The sequence below is a fragment of the Parasteatoda tepidariorum genome, chromosome 6 (assembly GCF_982258835.1).
Source record: "Parasteatoda tepidariorum strain Cologne lab strain chromosome 6, Ptep-v5.0, whole genome shotgun sequence".
Taxonomy (NCBI): domain Eukaryota; kingdom Metazoa; phylum Arthropoda; class Arachnida; order Araneae; family Theridiidae; genus Parasteatoda; species Parasteatoda tepidariorum.
This window is the reverse complement of record NC_141760.1, coordinates 7,754,283-7,769,717: the sequence shown is the minus strand read 5'-3', so window position 1 is coordinate 7,769,717 and position 15,435 is coordinate 7,754,283.

The window sequence follows — 15,435 nt, the reverse complement described above, 5'->3', positions numbered from 1 at the left end:
TCGTAAAACATAAATTCGGGGGCTAACTTCGCATTTTTACTTTAAATGAACATAAATTCCATTTTTTATATTGTATTCGTTTGTCCACAAATGACTATCTTTTAACTTTTTTTAACCACCCTTATTTTAGTTGTAATCATAAAAATAAGGTTTTTAGGAAGCTTGGATGTTAGCCCCCAAAAATCAGGAAAATTTAAACTTTCAACTGCATTCATTTAGCCACAAATGACCCCCTTTCAGTTTCATTGACCACCGTTATTTCAGCCGTACTCTTATAAATAAGGTTTGGAGGAAGCGTGAAGTTAGATCCAAAAATGAGGAAACTATAATATACCAACTGCATTCGCTTGGCCACTTTTTGACCAGAATGACCATCTTGTAATTTTCTTTGGCCGTTTTTATTTCAGACATAATCTTTAATTAAATTATTGCATTTTTACGCCAAATAAATAAATTTCTAATTTTAGAATTTATTCACTTTACCACAAATGTCCTCTTTTAGTTCCTTTTACCATCCTTATTTTAGCCGTAGTCGTTGAATTGTGTGAATACTAATTTTGAAATTAAATAGTAAACATTAAAATATTTGTCTTTTCTTAAACTTAAATTTCGCTGGATCTACGAGACTTCGAATTGTTCAATTGTTGAAATAGTAAGAAAATAGCTCATGAAAGAATAACTTTTGAAAAATGTGTCAATACATTATCGGATTCTTCGATTTTTTGTCATTTAGTGTTTTTAATTCGCGATCGCAACGAACTATAGGGGGCGTTGTTGTATGAGACGAATACCTGCGATTTCTATATGAACAGTCATTCAGTTACTCTGGAGATGTTTTTAATGTAGCGTGTAGCATTGTAACGCTCCTTCTTTATTGTGGCTAATTAAATTTAAAGAAGAAAAGTTTTTAATATTCTTCCTTATGCAAACGAAAACAAAATGGTATCTCTTTTTTTTTTAGAGAAGGAACATCCAAAACACATCGGAAAAATATTTGTACATAAACAGAAAAAAATATGTATATTCTTAGAAAAGTTAAAACCTAATGCCCGAGAAATAGTTTTACTAGATTTAATGATATAACATGAAAGGCCTATTTAAACTTTACATTCCATAGTTTTAAGAATCATGTTACTTCAAAAATTAAAATGAACAAAAAGTATGCATAAGCCTCATAATTTTATGAAATTTAATTTCGTAAAAAAAGTTTTTTGAAAACAATTTTTATCAAAAAATTTCAAGTTTCAGTAAAAATCACTATTTAGAAACTAAAAAAAACGTAAAATAAAGAATGCTGACGAAACAAAAACAAAAAACAATTCTTTCTTGTCGCCATTTTTAGTGCTACGAAAATTCGTCTTTAGGATTTGCCAAAAACAAAGCATTTTATTTCTTCAGGAGCGAAATATTTTACCGAAAAAACGAAAATGTACCAATTCCCACGACATGAAACTTTATCTTAGTAAACGTACGTTTTGGAAATGTTATTTCATTTGGAATCTTATTTCTCAGAGTTCATATGGCGATATGATTGTTTTGAATCTATACTAAACTCTATATCGGCCCATTTTCCACCGAAATCCGATTGACTACTTTGATTTTAAATAAAGTGTTTTATTTTATGATTTGTCGCAAAACTTTTAAGAGTAATTTCAGATTGGCGGCACTTAAAAACCTGTCAAATCTGTAGCGGCGCGCAGAGGCGTATCTATGGAAAGAAGCGCCTATGGCAAATCTCGCACTGGCGCCCTTCCTAAAATATTTATAATCTCTTTTTTTATGCGATACGGAATGAAGACATTGTTTGAAGTATTTCAGCCTTTTGGCAATATTGCAAAAAGAGCCGTGGTGGCTCAGGGAATAGAGCATTCACCTTCCAACGAGGTGAGCCGGGTTCGATTCCCAGACGTGCCAACCTAGCAAAATTAACATTCAGGAGTTTCCCTAACAAGAATTCAGGAGATTTCAGGAGGGGTAAAAAAAGGTGCATGGTATGCAACATTTGGCACTTCTAAGGAATTTTAAGTAAAAAATTTATTAAATATAAGAATGCAAGAAATTTTACACACTAATAGAGCAATAATTGTTTAAAAATATTAAATGGAAATAAAATAATTAAACACAGATTTAGCAACACAAAACTATATTAGGTAGATACTCTTTAAATAAATACCATTTCCTTAATAAAACATTATTCAAAAACCCGACACTGTAATAAAAATACACAAAAACTTTTAAAAAATAAACAAATTGAATAAGTATTTTATTTTAAAAAACCAATTCAATACTAATGTCTGTACAATAAAGAACCAATTATCCGGGATGCTCGGGACCATCGCTATCCCGGATGTCTTAATTTCCCGGTTTCCTGGATCGACAAAAAAGTGTCGTTAATCGATGTTTTATCAAACCCAAATTACAAGGAAAAAATGTAAACACATTTTAAAGTAAGAGAAAAAAGAAAAGCACTCCTAAATCTAAAAAGGAAAAAAATTGTAGAAAAATAAAATTTAAAAGAATAAAAAAATTTTCAAGTTTAGACAAGAAAAACAAGTTTAAAAAATAATTACGATTCCTAAATCAACTAATAAACAAAACCAATGATTAAATAACGCAATATATTTCATGGGGGGGGGGGCGAAAATAAAAGGAAAACCTATTAATCTAAATAAAAACAACACTTGAAAATTATCGAACCGAAACGATAGTTAAAAAACGGCACTAGCATAAATATTAAAACCTAGAACAAGGCAAGATCAACGGACTTTAAAAAAAAAAAAAAAACTAATGAAAAAATTTGGTAATACAAATAATTTTATTGAGTGCAAAATTTATCATGAAAAAGAAAAAAAAAATGTAGTGGAATCAGAAAAACGAAACTGCAATCTGCTTCATAAAATAATTGTATGCTTAAATTAATAAACAATTCTCCTTTTTTTTTTTTTTTTTATAAAAACGCGATTTTTAATTAAAGCAAGCGTGATTCCACATCAAGAAAAACTTGCGAATGATACCGCACTTCCAAAGAATCAGAATTTATTCAAAAGAAAAACATTTTATTTTTATTAATCGATGTCAAATAGATAAATATATTTTTCTCTTTCATCTTCTGTTCACTGATATGCATGTGCAATGCATTTTCCCCACCCCCTCGTAAATCAAACTAGCAAACGAAATCATCATGCCACTCCTTTGAGTTTAACGACCTAAAAGAGAATAAAGATCTAAAATCTTCAAGGTCGCGGAAGAAATGACGTTTCTCTGGGTAAACGGGGAAAAAAATTCTTCCCTTCCTCACATTTTCCTCTACTCAACTTCAAGGACAGTTTCCGCTTTTTTTTTCATATCGTTTTAGTTCAAAATGGCGGGAGAACCGAGCAAATTTTTTTTCCGGATTATCTGGATACCAGATAAATGGTTCTCTACTGTATGCATGAAAAAAAGAGTTGCAGAGCTCTCCGCAATTAAGTCTTGCTAAAGTCATTGGTACATGATTTGTTGAAATTGATCCATACTTCCGTTTCGACTTAAGACATCCTTGAATTTTTTTTTTTTTTAAATATACGAAGACTAAACGAATAATTGATATCACGTTGCTAGTTTACGAGCTTGTTGCCAACCGTGGAAAAATACGCATTAAAAACTATAAAACAGCAAGATACAATATCAATTCCAACTATCGAGAGTACGAGTTTCCCCACTCCTGAACGGACGTCACTCGATAACGACATGTGACGTCATTGCATTCAACTCCACACGAAAGAAGAGGAAGATTTCACCCGCCCCCAGTGTAAGGGGGCGGGTGAAATAGGGGGTCTGGTTCATTTCATCGACAATCACTTCATCGACAGGCCATTTCATCGACACCACTTCATCGACAGGCCATTGCATCGACTAGGTCATTTCCTCGACAGGCCGTTTCCTCGACAGGGTTGTTTCGTCGACAGGCCATTTCGTCGACAGGGTCATTTCGTCGACAAGTCATTTCGTCGACAGGGTCATTTCGTCGACAAGTCATTTCGTCGACAGGGTCATTTCGTCGACAGGGTCATTTCGTCGACAAGTCATTTCGTCGACAGTCATTTCGTCGACAGGGTCATTTCGTCGACAAGTCATTTCGTCGACAGGGTCATTTCGTCGACAAGTCATTTCATCGACAGGGTCATTTCGTCGACAAGTCGTTTCGTCGACAGGGTCTTTTCGTCGACAGGGTCATTTCATCGACAAGGTCATTTCATCGACAGGGTCATTTCGTCGACAAGTGATTTCGTCGACAGGGTCATTTCGTAGACAAGTCATTTCGTCGACAGGGTCTTTTCCTTGACAGGGTCTTTTCATTGACAGGGTCGTTTCGTCGACAAGGTCATTTCGTCGACAAGTCATTTCGTTGACAGGGTCTTTTCATTTACAGGGTCATTTCATCGACAGGGTCATTTCGACGACAAGTCATTTCGTCGACAGGGTCTTTTCATTGACAGGGTCATTTCGTTGACAGGGTCATTTCGTTGATAGTGTCATGCGTAATTCTGAAACTATTTTAGAGACTTAATCTAAATATTTCTATTATTAATTAGAAAAATTCACTTATTTAATTTTATACTAAAGTAAAATTCTTTATGGCGGTTTATTGTTCCAATTGCACTAAAAGAAGTTCGCTTTTTAAATTAATTAATAGGTAGTTGAGAAGCGTTTAAACGGTTGATGTATCGAAATCTACTTTTCTATATCTAAATCGTAATAGCTCGACACTTATTTTTAGGATAGGTAAGGATTGTCTTCAGAACATTACCAAGCATGATATCCGGACCGTGGTTACAGTTAATATAGTGTGACGTTAACAATCAAATTGTTTTTAATATCAAATCAAATTAATAAAATATATTTTTAGAATTAAAAGTAATAAAAATATATTACAATGAAAATTTAGACACTATTTCAAGGAGAGGAAAGCTAAATTTATTGCTGTAAAAATTTTCAACATTTTTACATAAATTTTAACAAAAACATAGACATCAGTCGAATTCTCTCAGAAATGAAAATAATCATAGACCTAATTATTATATCTGCATAAGTAGAAAAAAAATTCTAGGTTTTTTATGCTGGAAAAGTAATTTCTTAATGTTCACTTTAATTGCAATTTTAAACTTTTTGTTCAGCATCTTTAACATTAGAACAGGAATATGCGTATTCGAACAATCGAATTGAGTCTTAGTTTCGTTACTTCTATTAGAGATTTCGAAGAACAATAGGAGCACAAACTTGATGTTTAGGTATTTATCGAGGCGGTTGTAGATTCCCACAATATTTAAAGTGCTACTCACCTTACCAAAATTGTTTAGAAGCACGGGCGTAACGTTGCAAGCCTGTTAGTGTTTGGTCTTCACAAAATATGTTTTTTCTATGAATAGTGAATTTAATAATAGTATTAATTATTCAATTCTAATCTAATACTATCAAATTATACTATTTTTGAATTATACTATTATTATAATTAAATAATAATAGTATAATTTAATAAGAATAATAATAGTAGTAAGTAAATGATGAATTAATTAATTTTTTATTTGCAGGATTTAAATTAGACACATTTTGCTTAAAAGAAAATTAACAAAAAGTCAAGCTTGGAATTTAAACGTAAGAATAAATAACTCCTACTCTACAAAAAAGAAGAAAAAAATCTTGCAATTAAAATTTGACCAATTTTTTACTAGTATAATTGCTGAAATTTTTAACTGATTTTCTACACAGGATGAAAACACAATTTTCAAACGCTTACTGACCACTATTAGCACGACTTTTCGCCAATCAAAATTTTGATTATTTTCTGCCTGAACAAGCCAGGAGACTCAAAACTAAAATGCAGAAAAAATGAAAATAAAAAATGCATATGTATTTAAAATATGAAGTTTGTTCAATAGACTACAAATGAGAAAAACAATTTATAAAAATTTTCACGCATAGCAAAAACCACAAAGGCAAAATTTCACAAAATATTCTATCAACATTCAAAATTCCACTTTTTTCGTTTTGGTAACAAAAATTCACATTTCTTTATCAGGACACATATCAAACATGATATTTAAAAACATTTCCATTTACACTTTTAAAAGGGCTTATTGCTCGCCTTTAAAATATATACTCTCACTGCAAATTTTATTAATTTAAATAAATTTTTATTCTCTTTCAAATCGAAAAGAAAAACATTTTAATATTTGAGTAAAAAAACAAGTTTGCTAAACTTATTTTAATAAAACATTAATGAAAATAAAATCAGATGCATATAGATAACTCTCCTCAATTATAAACTCAAAAGTCAATTTATTTGTTATATCGTAGTAAATTGCGTTTTTTTTTCCAAATGTTTTAGATCATAAAAACCAATTAGACAGGTTTCCTCCCCTCCTCTGATTTAGAACCATTTTTTATATCATTTCGATTGCATCGCATACCGAGGATGTGGAGTCATTGTGAGTTTTTTCTTTTTTTTACATTAACGAAGTTTATTTTATAAGGTAAAAGAACTTATAAATGTTTAGGGAACATATAGGATAAAATACATATTAAACTATTAAACGCCAAAACGTTATAAATAATTAATTAAATAAGAAATAAAATAAACTGGAAATGCGAGATCAAGATTTTTGTTTCAAATAATATTTCATTTAAATTTCACAAGAATTCTCAGAAACTTCCCTCTTCAGCAGAATAGCTGACAAAGACATGAGGAAGAGGATTAGAACAAAAATTTTTATCAACATTATTTTCCAATATTTTTTCCAAGTTGAATTTTCATTTTATTTTTCCCCTCATTGCATTTTTTTCCCAAGATTTTTATAATACTAGGAAGTTCAGCCCGTTGCTCACTTCGCTCGCCAACCTTCCTAATAGCCACTCATTACAACTTAGTTTGTTTTTTTCCTATATCGATCTTTCTTTTAAAGAGAAAATATATAAATATTGAAATTTCATGTAAGAAAATTTTATTAATATGTCAATAGTAACAAAATTAACGATTACTTGCACATGAAAAAAAATCAACTGAGCTTCAAAAAAATAAATATCTAAACACAGGGAATATATAAATTTTTGATAAAACAAGAAGTAATCTTACTAGCTAACTATCTAAAAGGTTTGTGTTTTTCGGATTAAATTCTTTGTAAACATCACCATTGTTATCATTGCAAAAGTTAGTTCCTTTTCCTTCTCTTTTTTTTGGACAAGATTTTAAACTGTATTAATGCGTTTTACTCATTGCGGGGGAACGTTATATAAGTATAATTTTCTTTTTTATCGACAGAAAATTTTTGCAGCTGAAATGGCTTGTTAACGAAAAAACCTTGTCATTGAAATTATCTATCGACCACATGGTTTCATTATCTCACAGATTCATTTTATACCGTCTTTATTTCCTTCCTAATTTCACCCGTCATTCACTCCCTACATCAAGAATCATTCACAATAGTTGTTGCAATTGCTTTTGCGATGATAATCTACAATAATGTACATTAAAAATTAATCTTAGAAACAAATGTGTTAAATATGATTAGAAAAAAATTGTGTAATATACCACTTAAATGTGTAAAATACAATTTTTACATTTTTGCAATGTGTACGTTTTTGCAACGTGATATGAATAGAGGAGTAGGCAATTTTCAAATGAAATGCTTTTTTCCGGCAACTTCAACATACAATTAAGATTTTGCATCAGACTAGGCTTAAAACATTTCATCAGAAATATACTAAATTACAAAAAAGTGCAAGGGGCATAACGTCTATTGTAAAAGAATCATAAGACTAGTTTCAAAATTACGCATAACTTTGCCTACAAAATAATCTTCTCTTAATATTGTCGACGAAATGACCCCTGTTGACAAAATGACCCTGTCGACAAAATGACCCTGTCGACAAAACTACCCTGTCAACGAAATGACCCAGTCGACAAAATAACCCTGTAGACGAAATGATTTGTCGATGAAATGACCCTGTCGAGGAAACGATCATGTCGACGAAATGACTTGTCGACGAAATGACTTGTCGACGAAATGACTTGTCGACGAAATGACCCTGTCGACGAAATGACATGTCGACGAAATGACTTGTCGACGAAATGACCCTGTCGACGAAATGACCCTGCCGACAAAACTACCCTGTCGATGTTATAACCTAGGTGAAGATACGACCCTGTCGATGAAATGACTTGTCGACGAAATGACCCTGTCGATGAAATGAACCAGTCGACGAAATGACCCTGTTGACGAAATGACCCTGTCGATGAAATGACCCTGTCGACGAAATGACCCTGTCAATGAAAAGACCCTGTCGACGAAATGACCCCGTCGACGAAATGATATCTCGATGAAATGACCCTGTCGATGAAATGACCCTGTCGATGAAATGATCATATCGATGAAATGACCCTGTCGACAAAATGACCCTGTCGATGAAATGACTTGTCGACGAAATGACCCTGTCTACGAAATGATCCTGTCAATGAAAAGACCCTGTCGACGAAATGACCCTGTCGACGAAATGACTTGTCGACGAAATGACCCTGTCGACGAAATGACTTGTCGACGAAATGACCCTGTCGACGAAATGACCCTGTCGACGAAATGACTTGTCGACAAAATGACTTGTCGACGAAATGACCCTGTCGACGAAATGACTTGTCGACGAAATGACCCTGTCGACGAAATGAGTTGTCGACGAAATGACCCTGTCGACGAAATGACCCTGTCGACGAAATGACTTGTCGACGAAATGACCCTGTCGACGAAATGGCCTGTCGACGAAACAACCCTGTCGAGGAAACGGCCTGTCGACGAAATGACCTAGTCGATGAAACGGCCTGTCGATGAAGTGGTGTCGATGAAATGGTGTGTCGATGAAGTGATTGTCGATGAAATGAATGCGACCCGAAATAGGAGTGTTTTTAGGGGTAACGTTGAAGAGGGGGGAAAATAAAGCATGTTCAGCTACGCTTCAGGCAGATGGTAGTTTGATAAGAGGGGATGGAATTCAAGCTGAAAGAAAAACTTACCTTCGCACTCGCGGAAAAATTAGGTAATTTTGAGTTTGGCCGTCGATCGCAGTAAAATTCGGGAGTTTTTCAAATCAATTCCGGAGGGCGGAAGAATAACTCAAAATTCGGGAGACTCCCGCAAAATGCGGGAGAGTTGGCACGTCTGGTTCCCAGTCATGACTGCTCGACACGATTTCCGTATCCGGCTTGCACCTACCACGGTGCTGACGTAAAGTATCCTCATTGACGGATCATTGGTTACCCTTGCCGTCAGACTAACCGCGGGAGGCTTTCGTGATCCTCCTCTCCATGTAACGCAAATGCGGATTAGTTCAATCAAAAAAGTTCTCCGCGAAGGCAAATTTCTCCAAAATGCCCGATACAGGAGTTCCCTTGTCTTCTGAATCGGATTCAAAATTACAAGGCTACGAAGTTGAACACCAGCAGTCGCAAACTCAGACAATTGGATCGGCTGTTCAACAACGGTTATAAAATTTTCCAAAAAGATTGCATTGCAATTTTTTTAAAAGATTAATAAATAAATAAAAATTAACTATAACAATAAAATTATCTCTTTTTAATTGTAATGCATTCATGTGTGTTCGAATTAGTTAGCATTAGTTAGAAATAAAAAAAAGTCTGCTTTATCATATTTAAAGAAGATTGTCTTGCGTTTCTTCAACTGTCAATAACAATTCTAACAATTTGTTTAATTAAGCAACAAATATAATTAGGTAACAAAAATACGCACGCGCAACAAATGTCTCTGAGTTAAAGAAGAACTATAACATAACCGGATGATTACCCATTATTTTCAAAATTTAAACTGAATAAAATTAATTATTTTTAGAAATAATCATGCTTTGCTAATACCATAACAATAAAATCATCGCGATATAATAAATTCATTAAAGATCACAGTGTAAATAATTACAATTTTTTATTACAATTACAAATAAAATAGCTACAATCAAATTTTATAATTTCGTTAGCTTTTTATTTACAAAAAACCGATGTTCTTAATATAATTAAGTTTTACAAACATTATATAATAACCGATAATAAGAAAAAATATACGTATTATAATTAATACAGAGCTCTAGACAAAATTGCGACAATAGTGCATTCTTTCATGAGAAATAAGTTAGAGGAAGTTGACGTCTTAGTTTAAGAATATCTGGAAATAATTGATTTTTTAACAGTGAAAAAAAAAGGCAAAAAATTATGAAATAGACAAAAAAAAAAATCAAATTATGAAAAATTCTCTTCGCATCAGAATGGAACAAATTAGAGAAAAAGCAGAAAAAAATTAAACAGATTGGTATCATAAGTTTGTAGACGTTCGGTGCGCAAATAAATAAATAAATAAACGAACTACCCTGATAACTTTTGATATAATAATCAGATCTTCACGTTCTTCTCATGTCAATGGTTCAAGGAGGTGACTTAAAATATGCTAATTAATAAGTGCAGGGACAATATTTCAAGTTACGAAATCAGACACTAAAATGTACTTTCTCTGAATAAACATGCCATTTTTTCGACTGATTTGGATTTCTGTACCCCTAAGTATTGGGGGTAGCCACAATATGAGAAGTAACTCGAGAGCTTTTCAATCGAATTTTAAAAACATTTTCCCATAATTATAAAGGTCCTTTGTTAAAAAATAACTTTTCGTAAAAATTTATTATTTTATTTATAATAGTCGTAAAAAAATTCAATTGTAAGACGTAAATTTTTTACATCGTTTTAAAAAATACTATATTTTAGCGAAATTGATCAAATAGTTCATAAGAAATCAAATTTTAAATATCCGACTTTTTTTCAATTCTATTTCACAGGAATCCTAACTCCATATTCAAACAACATGAATTTAGACCAACCTGTATAACAGGGAAAAAAACTTTTTTTTAAAAAATAATCAAAATTAATTAGTTTTAAAATTTGCTTTTAGGAAGAAGAGAAATATAAATGATTGGAATATTTGAGGAAAAGAGGGCTTTTTTTGTATCTTTATGAAATTACATTATAAGAATGCGTATACTTCATTATTAAACAAGTTCTAATTTTTCAATACATAAAATGCTTATTGTTTTTTTTTTTATTCTTAAATAAAGATAATTATTTAATGAAAAATAATTATTGTGATTGTTACTTTATTGATTTTTTTTCAAGTAATATAATATGTAGTGATATAAACATAATGTAAGTGATATGTATTGTAAAAGACTTATAAAATTTAAAAAAAAGTAATTAATTAATCTTTTTTTTTTTTTTTTTTTTTTTTTTGAAAGGGGTAGAAAATTGTTATCTGAAATAAAATAAAAGATATAGGGGAAAGAAAGATTACAAAATTTTGCAGAGATGCTATGGAAGCATGTTCCATAACTCGAAGAAAGGCTGATAAATATTAAATAAATGTAATTTAAAAGTAATTAAATAAATGTAATTTAAAATACAAACATGTCTTTATAAATTAAAAAAAATCAATTTGTAAGTAAAAGGATTATTGAAACTTACACTTAAAGCATTGTTCCTTAATATAACCATTCAAAGAAAAGAAGGGAAAAAAAAAAAAACAAAAAACAAGTGGTTAAACTCAAAATCTATCTATTTATGAATAGAATGAAAAACATTTATCGGTTGTTGGAAACTATTTGCTGAACGTAATGAATGTTACGTAATAAGCACAAAATTATTTACTTATCGCAATTATTTTTCAGGAAACTTAAAAAAATATATTCCCACTAACATAAGAAATTTTAACATTCGTTGTTTTTTTTATTACATATTATTTATAATTATCATACATTAACGAGTATTTAATTATACAATATATAATTATTAATACAAAAAATCTATGTGCATATTAAATGTACTGTCATAAAACAGTAACAATAAAAACTAAAAAATATTATAAATTCTAATTTATAGCATTAAAAGGAGGGAGAGCAAATGTCCCACTCGATCTACACATACAGAGATGCTAACTTGCAACTTAATGGGGAACTATTTTCTAGTGGTAGCAAAATTTATGTTTTGATGTTTTATTCTTGGTTGATTTTAAATTTGATTTAAAATTATATTTTCCGCACCATTTATGTATAATTCGAAATTTTCCATGAAATACAATTTTACTCCAGTTCCCTCGTGGTAAGAATTTCAAATTTTACCGATATCATCTAAAATTTTACAAGGTTTTGTTTTTAACTCTCTACCACTTAATGAAATATTTCGGAGAAATCTTAGCAGTTGACATCCTTGCATATAGACATCATTTCTAGAAAATATAACGAACGCATATAACGCTAATCAATAAGTATAATGCATTAATTTAAATATTTAGGAAATGATTACTTACAATCAAAGAAAATCCTTGTAGTAGGAACGAGCAGAATTTTTTGAATGAGCACCTAACTACTTATAACGCCTGCCCTTTATTTTTCAAAATAGTGGGGTGTATTAATTATTAAATCGTTCAATTGGTTTATATTATTTGTAGAGCGAGTCAGAGGAACCTCCTATTTTTAGTATTTCACACTTTAGTGAAGGTGATTCCCACCATGGGTGGTAAAAAGCTCCTGTTGAGGAAGGATTTACGCTAATTTATAGAAGGGGTTCTATTTGAAAGCTATTCAGCAAATTCGGAAAACGTTTTTCAAAGAGATTTTAACCCCTGATAAAATTGAACGGAGAGAACGTATTTCACTACAGAATAATTAGTCTAAGCTAGACTGGGACCCCCCATGGTTTTCACATCTCTCTGTCTCCTCTGGTCATCACCATCTGGCCATCTGGTTTTTCTGTCTGAAGGGGTCCTTAAGGCCCTTTCTACGCTGAAAGACAAGTCAAATTGAAGGAGGAAAAATTTCTTTACGTTTCTCACCAACTTTTGAACTTACAAAGTTTCTTTCGTTCGCCTTTCATTTTTTTAGTCCGTTGTACTACTAATTTTTCCATATAGATAAATATTTTAAATTTAAAGATTCAGCTTATATTACTATAATTTATATTTAACGTATAGCATTTTCAATTATACATAAATAATATCAAATAATCTAAGTAGAAAAGCATTTTTTCCAAGTAAATTATTTTAAATTTAAATGAATGTCTAAGTAAACTAAATGAATGTCTAATAAATGAAATCAATAAATATTATTTTTAGGATTTGTTTTCTGTTCTTATTATAAAAAAGGACACGATTTTAAATAAATACGTTACGTATTGCCGAGGAAAAGGGCATTGACTTATATGCTACTCAAGAGCTATAACATCATACATAGTACTACAATACACATTCAATACAATTCTACAATATACATTCTTAATGCTAGTACATATTCTATACTTTTGTAATCTAAATTATGTTATTAAGTTAATTATTTTATTTTTATATGTAACCATGATTTTTTTGTGGCTATTTTAGTGTTTTTTTTCCCTTATGCAATATTATAGTTTGACTCTGAGTTACAGTTTCAATAAAGTCTTATAAATAATGTCTTGCTTGTATATAAAATTGGGAACTTTAATATTTATAACTCTTAGTCGTGAATAACCCTTTTGAATGAGCATAATTAAACTGTTTATTTTATCATTGTTTATACCTGGGAAAAAAATTTTTTTTTTCTTTTTCGTTTTCCTCAAAAAATTTTGCGTTAAGTTTGTGCTTTATTTTTCGTTTTTAGTAGAAAAAAGGAAATTAATAATACACTAAAAAAAGAAGAAAAATTAAATTCCCTGTAATTTTCTATGAATGAATGAATGAATTATGAACTTACGTTTTGTCTTTTCATTTTATCAGCGATAACTTTAAATTTTTTCTATTACAACTTTGACGTATCGTGAAGCAATGAGAAGCTACATTTTAGAAAAAAAATAAGTTTAAATTCTTTTTCATTTAAATATGGGAGCCGCGATGGCTCAAGGGATAGAGCGTTCGTCTTCCAATGAGGCGAACCGAGTTCGAATCCCAGTTGATACGAATTCCGCATCCGGCTTGCACCGACAACTGTGCTGATGTGAAATATCATGGAAATATCCTCAGTTGTAGACGGATCATGGGTTAGACTCCCCTTGCCGTCAGGCTAACCGTGGGAGATTCTCCTGGTCTTCCTCTCCATTTAACGCAGATGCTGGTTAGCTCCACGAAGGCAAATTTCCCCCATTACTCGATACAGGAGTTCCCTTGTCTTCTGAATTGGGTTCAAAATTACAAGGTTACGGAATTGGGTCGGCTGTTCAACGACAGTTATAAAATTACATATGAGGTTAAAAGTCTTTTTGTCAAAGGATTTTGATGGACATTAAATGTTAATTATTTAAGAAAATCTCTGAAATTAAAAATATTTTTATTGGAATGTATCAAAAAGTTAGTAAAGAGAGTAATAATTATAATTATTAAAAATTCTGCATTATTCTACAAATTACGATATTATAATTAAAATTTGGTTTTTGCCAAAATCGTCGTAAATATAATTGTAGAAAAGAAAAAGCTATTTTTTATTACTGATTTATTTTAGTATTTATCTTGAATGTATTCATGAATATTAAATTTTTTTATTTATTTCGAATCCTCTGTTGCTTAACTTGAAAATATAATGGAAGAAAAAGTGTCTTGTGAATGAATGCACAGACGTCAAGTCGTTCAAAAAGAGGGGGTATGGGGAATGTTTTTTTTCTTCTTATTTCCGCCATTTTTTTTAATGTTGAATCCAATATAACAACTTAGGAAATTTCCCGCTCTTTTAGAGTTATGCTAAAGGGCTGGAAATCTTGGCCCTCCTATTATCCCTAAGTGAGGTGGTCTATGAGTTTTCAAACGAAGTTATTAAAAAAATGAAAAACAGTGGGAGGTTAAAATTGTTTAACGCTCGTGATATTACGTATAATTTTTCCTCCTTTTCCCTTCTTCATTCAGATACTTCCCAAAATCACAATTGGCCAAATAAATGGTAACCAATTAACAACACAAAAGAAACATTCATTAATAATGATAAAAGATTAGAAAATTAATATGACCAAGACATCTAAACAATTCACTTCCGCTCTCCATCAGAGCGTTCCCTCCTCTGTCTTTTTTACAACATCTACCTTGATGACAGCGCCATCACAACATGGAGGCATGACACCCCCCCGACAAGATTGCGCTACACCTGGTATAGCGAAATCTGATTCACACAATAGGATAATATATATATAAAAATATATTTAACACTTAATTGTAAATAAAACATATGAATAGAATACTTGTTACAAATACTTACACATAAACTATGCAAAATGAAAATAGTAGAAATATGACAGATGTATAGTTGCCTGGCTATAACACATAATATATACAAATCAAATTGGTTATAACACATATACAAATCAAATTTCTATAAAACTGGTATGTATAAACAATTACAGATGAA